Source organism: Sus scrofa, chromosome 8 (genome assembly GCF_054392235.1).
Source record: "Sus scrofa isolate SSC_HxYL_T2T_F1_AM1 chromosome 8, Sscrofa_HxYL_maternal_Yorkshire_Landrace_v2.0, whole genome shotgun sequence".
In the NCBI taxonomy this organism is placed as follows: Eukaryota; Metazoa; Chordata; class Mammalia; order Artiodactyla; family Suidae; genus Sus; species Sus scrofa.
The window spans coordinates 83399419-83407409 of NC_139390.1; positions in this window are offsets into that span (position 1 = coordinate 83399419).

Below are 7991 nucleotides of genomic sequence, written 5' to 3' on the forward strand. Positions count from 1 at the left end.
CAAAACAAAACAAAAGGTACATATAAGTCACAGTCCAAATAGAAACTAGACTAAAATGTAGCCTTATTTTGAGCAACTGGAGGAGTGCCAGAAAGAAGACTCTTTATTCTTTTTTCTCTCTTTTTTTAAGTATAGTTGATTTACAAGGGTGTGCCAATTTCTGCCATACAGCGAAGTGACATAGTCATAAATATGGCACAAATGAACCTATCAACAAAACAGAAACAGACTCACAGACATAAAGAACAGACTTGCGGTTGCCAAGGGGGAGGAGGGATGGGGGCTGGTTGGGGAGTTTGGGGTTAGCAGATGCAAGCTGTTACAGTTAGAACAGATAAGCAATGAGGCCCTGCTGTGCAGCATGGGGAACTATATGCAATCTCTTGGGACCAACCTTGATGGATGATAATATAGGGAAGGGACTATTTGTGTTTGATGCTTGAAACATTGGCTTTGAATAGCGCTGGGGTCATGACATCAGAACCACGGAGAAGAAATATAATCAAGGCACACTGCTTAGCTCGGTAACAGTATTTACAGAGTGGTAATGAAAGCGCTGTGTTCTGGTTTTCAATTTTTAGAATCAACCTATAAACAAGGCAGGGGAAACTTAATTGTGGTTACAGAATAGACAGAGTTGGGAGGTTAAAAGGGGGTAAAGAGGTGGAAGGAAAACTTTCTGCCTTTATCTTCATCTTCTTGAGTGAGTAGTCAGAGGTATCATTGACTACTGGTGGGACAAGAATTAGAGGTTTGTCTGCCATTAGAGCAGTAACAGAGAAACGAAAATAGCTCTAAACCATTCAAAACATAGGAGGGAGTGGGGGACATGAAGGAAAGCTTGATCTACCCCAGAAGGAAGTGGATGGATAATGTCTACTAAGGTTGTTGATCAAGGCAGGGCAGTGTAAACATACCATTTGGAGATGGAAGAAGAAACCACAGGCAGAACCAAAAACAGAAACTGGTTGGAGACGGTAGGAACTGGTCTATAGGAAAGGGAATGGGGGTGGGGAGAAGTGGGCCGGGGACTGTTTCTTTTCTTTACAGAACATTTGCACTCACGGGGTGTGGTGAGGATGGGGCCGAGCTGAGGGAGCACCTGCTTCGCGAAGCACCGTTTCCACTGTTCCAGCTCTAAGAGCACTGGGTCACTTCTAATCCTCTTTTAGACTCCGATGGGATCTTAAGAAGAACAGAAATGGCCCATGCGACAGGTAACTGTGCACTTTACATATCTGGAACGTCCTCAGGCACTTAAAAGTAAATTCTAAACACAATCAGATTTCCAAGGACCTTGAGGCACTTCCTACCGAAAGGGACGATGAGGTCAGACATTCTGCAAGGGGACAGTCCTTCTGCAAGGCTGTGTGGAGACTCCCGGGTACTTCAACTCTGTCCTCTGTGACTGCATGTTGTGTCATTCCCCAGCCCTGGGCTGGCTCAGGGGAGCTGTGCTTTCTGAGGGCCTCCCCCTGCTCAACTTCCCTGGCCTTCCTTTGTTTCCTTGCCTCCAGACTCTCTCCTGGTACCCTTGAGGCTCATTTCTGTCCCCTTGCCTGGCTCAGTGACCTTGCCCCAACACCTTTCCAGACCCTTCACCCTTTCAATGAACAGGGACTGTATGGCCACTGGGCTGGTCACCACTGGGGCTGGGTAATGAAGATGCCATCTCTGCCAACCAGGGATTAGGATCTGAGTGAGGCACTGCCAACACAGCAGGACCTTCCTTTTCTGCACATCTGTTCCAGGTAAGGGGTGGAATGGCCCCAACTTCAGCCCTGGACCTGACACACATAGGACCTCTCTCTCCCTCATCCTAGAGAGGATAGGCAGTCACAAGCAGCATTTGAATTCCTCATCCATCTTAGGTGGACTTTCTGTTCAAGGGTATTGTTCCTATCTTGGACCCAGCTGCTGCTGCTGTTTCTTTTTTTCTGGCCATGCCCACAGCATGTAGAAGTTCCCAGGCCAGAGACTGACCACAAGCCACCACACTGACAATGCCAGGTCCTTAACCCACTGAGACACCAGGGAACTCCTGGACTCAGGTTCTCATCTGAACCTGTTTCTTCCTAGTTATTTAAAGAGGATTAGAATATTGAAATCTTCTGCTTCCAATGGAAACTTTGGCCTACACGGAAAGATAAATCAACTATGTATAGCCCTTTACATAGCAAGGAGACCCATGTGGAAGAAACACAAATTTGCTTCTGGGATGTAACATATGATCAGCTGGTTGAGCCCTGAGAAATAAAATATAGACAGACAATGTCAGCATTTGGTAGAGGGTATTGAAGAGAACCTTGCTGCCTCCACTTGGTGAGACAAGGACTGAAGGTCTAGGAGTTCCTGTCATGGCTCAGCAGTGACCAACCTGACTAGTATCCATGAGGTCGCAGGTTTGATCCCTGGCCTCACTCAGTGGGTTAAAGATCCAGCGTTGCTGTGAACCGTGGTATAGGTTGCAGACATGGCTCGGATCCCATCTTGCTGTGGCTGTGGTGTATGGCTGCAGCTACAGGTCTGGTTCAATCTCTAGCCTGAGAACTTCCACTTGCTGTGGGTGTGAAGGTCTAAAGGACTTGTCCCAGTTTTTGAACGTTGGGTATGTTCTAGATCAGACCTGCCTGGAAGTTAGTAAACTGCCATCTGATGGGGAGCTGGCCAGCACTTCTGGTCCATCTGTGGTCATCAGCTGATCAATATGTTGGCCTCCGGGGAGGAGGCTACTGAACTGACCTTCATTGAGTGCTCATGTGATCAGGAAACCAACTATGTTTCTTCAGGACCTTTCCTGGGGAGTCCTGCAAATTGCCATTAGAGGCAGTGGGAGGTGAAGAGATATTCTGGTTACATGGTTCTCAGTCCTGGGGGGCTATAGAATTTGCAGGATGCCAGGTGTCCACCTGTGCATTCATATACAAAGCTGTCACGGACTCTAGCTCTCTTAGATACATGCAAACTACCTTTTCCCACATGTATATACATGCTATCATACATAATAAAATACAAATAATTTTAAAGCATTAGTCAATTGGCAGTAACATTTTATCATTAGGTGGTTTACCAAAGGACATTAAAAATACGACCACAGGGAGTTCCCTAGTGGCCTAGCAGTGAAAGGATCTGGCATGATCACTGCTGTGGCATGGGTTTGATCCCTAGCTTGGGAACTTTCGTGCGCCTAAGGCATGGCCATAAAAACCTAACCACAACAGGACTTTTCTATGATCTTTCAATCCCTAATTAGGTTTCCATGTTAGACTCATAATCTGTTTTCCTTCAGATCACTGAACATAATTTTGAACTGCATTTTTTTTTACATGGCCATTTATTGTGTGTCTGTCTCTCCCACGAGAATATAAGCTTTTTGAGGGCAGGAATGCATGAGTTTTTCTCACAGATTTTACTCCCAGCTCCTAGTAGAGTGCCTGGCACATAGTAAGCACTCAGAAATATTTCTTAAGCAAATAAATATATGGGTTGGTGGCACTGAGGGAGGATATCCAAGAATCTTTTTTTTTTTTTTTTCATAGTTAAAAAATTTGGGCGTTCCTCTTGTGGTGCAGTGGAAACAAATCCAATTAGTATCCATGAGGATGCAGGTTCTACCCCTGACCCCCCTCAGTGGCTTAAGGATCTGGCGTTGCCATGAGCTGTGGTGTAGGTAACAGAGGTGGCTCAGATCCTACATTGCTGTGGTTGTGGTGTAGGCCACAGCTGCAGCTCTGATTCGACCCCTAGTGTGGGAACTTCCATATGCCCCAGGTGTGGCCCTAAAAAAAAAAAAAAAAAATGACCAGCAATCTGGTCATTTTACAAACAGAATGGAGGCCCAGAAGAACCAAGAGGCTTACAAAAGAGACATGTTGTTTCATTGCAAACATGGAAGCAATCTCAGCCCAGTGATCTTTTCAGAATTCTTGTCAATTTCTAGTATAGCATTCTTTTTTTTTTTAAATTATACTTTTATTTCTTTTCCTTTTTTCTTTTTTTTTTCTTTCTTTGTCTTTATAGGGCTGCGCCCGTGGCATATGGAGGTTCCCAGGCTAGGGGTCGAATCGGGGCTGCAGCTGCCAGACTACACCACAGCCACAGCAACACCAGATCTGAGCCACCTCTGCTACCTGCCTACACCACAGCTCATAGCAACCCCGGATCCTTAACCCACTGAGCGAGGCCAGGGATCGAACCCGGGTCCTCATGGATATTAGTCTAGTTCGTTAACCACTAAGCCATGACAGAACTCCTAATTATACATTTATTTCTATGTAACAAGTGCTGGGCAATATACAAAGCAAACCAAGTGAAGATTTGGCCTATTTGGTGATTCCCATCTAATAGGGTGTCCAGTGGCTATTTTATGTAGCATCTTTAATATTGACTCTCCCTTGGAACGACTTAATGTAAACTGTATACCCGGCCTTCCAGGGGGTATAATGGTGTTGAAGAGGGGCATCCATTTTCTGCAGCCCCCTCCCCACTCCATTTGCCTCTGAGACTCTTCCTATTGAGAGGAGTGCTGCTGGTTTGGAACCTGGAAAGTAAAGAGAGTGTGCTATTTATTCACTGCCAGCCACTTAAAGACCCATTCCAGGTGCCATGGGGAAATACATGGGATTCACAGGCATGATACCTGCTTCAGAGGTGAAAACAAACAAGACTTTTTTTTTTTGGACCTAAGGTTCTTTCTTTCCCAAGATCTGTCGCAGGGACTTGGCAGCTGCAGAGCTGACCTGCAAATAAATTCAATTCCATTCGCAGTTCCTAAGAATGACTGTGACCACTTCACTCACATAGGTGAGAAGAAAATATTGTCAGAGCCAGCAGAGGTCCATAAGAAAAAGTCACAAAGAACAAATCGACGAGGCTGGAGAGGGTATAAACCCAACACACATTCTCGGCTCTTAGGAAGCAGCGGTCAGACTGTTTAGGGAGGAAAATCTCAAAATGCATCCTCCAGGGCTCCTTGCCAGCCACCTGTGGGCCATGTCGCCCTCCCTTGCCATTTAATGATTATCTGCTGTCCATGCTTGAGGAAGAAAATGGGTGGGAGTATTGAAAGATGCTAAGCTCTACTCTGGATGAACTGGGACTCTCAGTTCAAGAGATCATAGCTAGGACCAGATTTCAAGCAAAACAGAAAAAAAAATTTTTTGAGATGAAAATATATCCTTTCACTTTGACAGTTAATGACAATTTCTAGGTCCTTAAAATCTCTTTTCTCAGGGCATTTAGGTTGGTGTAGTCAGAGAAGGCCTCAGTACAGAAAACGGTATCGATAACTGGGCTGCCTGTGATGGCAAAGGTTCTCGCAGCTCGGTCCTATACCGGCTGTAAGACTTCACATCACCACCATCTGCGAGCCTGGCAGGTGACATCGTCACGTCACTGTATGTTCATCTCGGAAGTGGCATCCTCCCTCTGGTCTATGGTCTTTTCCCTTTTTCTTTTTGGAAAAGGATGCGCCCCTGTTTTGGACCTCGCTTAAAAGGAAAATGATGTTCATAGGGTGGGGGAGCCAGTGGTCCACCCTATGCCGGAAGCCGTACTTTTCACGTAAAAGCCATTGAATCCACTCAACCACCTAGTGAAGGCCTTTCCATTCTCTCCCTCTCTTCCTCTTGGAGATTTTAAGAACAAACAGGTTCAGGGAGTTCCTGTTGTGGTTCAGTGGGTTAAGAATCCAACTAGTATCCATGAGGTCACAGTTCGATCCCTGGCCTCACTCAGTGGGCTAAGAATCCAGAATTGCCATGAGCTGTGGTGTAGGTTGCAGACTCGGCTTGGATCCCTCATTGCTGTGGCTGTGGCGTAGGCCGGCAGCTGCAGCTCTGATTCGACCCTGAGCCTGAGGACTTCCACATGCTATGAGTGTGGCCCTAAAAAGCAAAAATAAATAAATAAAATTAAAAAAAAATTTTTTTAAAAAGAACAAACAGTTTCAGAACCATTAAGTTCTGGGGCCAAGGTCACAAAGCTCTGGTGGAGACGTGATTTGAAACCATAAATTTGTATTCCAAAGCGAAGGTCTACAGACAGGCATGCACTCTGCTTACATCTACCGAGAAGCCCTTCTAGATGCCAAGGACAAAGCATGGCAATAGACTTTAGAGGGAAATAGGACCTGCATGGATGCCATCTTTTGCATTTCAGGGGCTCCTGCTCATTGTCTGGTGGGGCAGGAGGGCAATATTCTTCTAAGCCAAGCCCTGTTTTCATTCCTCTGCTGGAGAAGGCAGATCCATGACAGACGCATGAAGTCCACTGCTCAGACCTTTCTATGGAACCGCAATATGTCCTGCTTCATATTTCCGGAATTATTTGCAACAGGCAGCTGTGCTGGGTCAGAATCCCAGAGGTGCTCTGGGATTCCAGACAGGGTGGGGGCCGCCACCCTGCTCGCTCTGGCTGGGAATAATACAATTCACGAATGTGGAGCATCTAGGGAATTCGGGGGCTAAAAAGAGAAGCTCCTGGCTGGAAGTGGCTAAGATTCCTGGACCTCCATGGTGTCAGGGAACAGTTTCAGGGATGTTTGGCTGTGGTTGTGGAGCTAATAAAACAGCAGCCATGTATCAACAGCTACAGTGCTCCAGGCACTATAGCCAGGGTCTTTCAGAGACCTTGTATTCATCCACCGCATCCGTTCTGACAGCACTGAATCCTCTCAACAACCCTGAGAAGCAGGCAACCAGTATCCCAAACGAGTAAATGGAGGCTCAGGGATGATCACTAACTCAAGTTTTCACAGCTTTTGTTTCATTTGGCTGTGCCCATGGCCTGCAGAATTTCCTGGGCCAGGGATGGAACCTGAGAAACAGCAGTAACCAGAACAACAAGCAGTGACAATGTCAGGTCCTTAACCCACTGAGCCACCAGGGAACTCCCAGGTTTTCACAATTTTAGGCCCAAGTCAGGATGCAAACCCAAGCTATTAGACCAGAATGTTCTTATTTTGAACAACAACAGTGTATTGCCTCTGAGGAATTTATTCTGCAGCTAATGAATACATCTGACATACTTCTCTCCACCTCATACCCTACCCACCAAATGTTTGGGCAATTAAAATAGTTGAGTTCACTTATAAGTGGAATGGCAACACAGCAATTGGGCTTGTCCCAGTTACATGAATTAATTCTGTCTCAGGGTTCTGATGGCAGGCAGCATAAACCAAAGAGCGCAGAATCCCAAGATGAAATTATATCATTAAAGCCCTTGGCAGCTTAGCTATTATTTTATGTAAAATATATGCATGGCTTCTGAGAATTCCTCTCCACCAGCAGTCAAGATGAAAAAATATATATATATGTATATGTGTATATATATATATACACATATATATATACATACACCCACACACACTAATAGGATTCTATACTATCATGCTGGTCTTTACAGGACATTCTTGATAGGAATGCTGCCTGTTTGGCATCTGGAAAAGTAAACAGAGTTTCAAATTCCAACCCTCTATTGTGAACAGTAATAACCCTGCTGCATGGCCATGCAAATTAAGGAACTCTGAAACCCCAAACCTCCAATCACAACACCGCACACCCACATTCCAAACACGCCTCTCTCGCCCATGAGAGCCTGGCTCAGGCCACGGAATCTTTTCAGAGCCAGCATCAAAGGCTGCTTGAGGCTCAGTATTTGGGACATCTCATTGCAGCCGCAGTCCCAACATGGATTGAGGTCAGTGAGGGCAAATAACTAAATAGTTTTCTCCAAAACGCCATAGTTGGAATTCCCGGGCCTGGCCTGGGATCTCTGGGGGGCCCCCTCCCCTGCTGCCTGACCAAGTCCCCCGGGGCCCCAGGGCCTGGCGGGTCCCCGAAGCCTCCCACCTGCCGCCCACAGTACTGCCCAGCCCAGGCAGAAAAGAACCTTCCTCCCGCAGCGCGGACGAAGCTCGAGACACGCCCTGGCTATCTATAGAAAATCCCGCTGCGGGTTCTGCTGACGAGTCACTCGAGATCCCTCCTAGG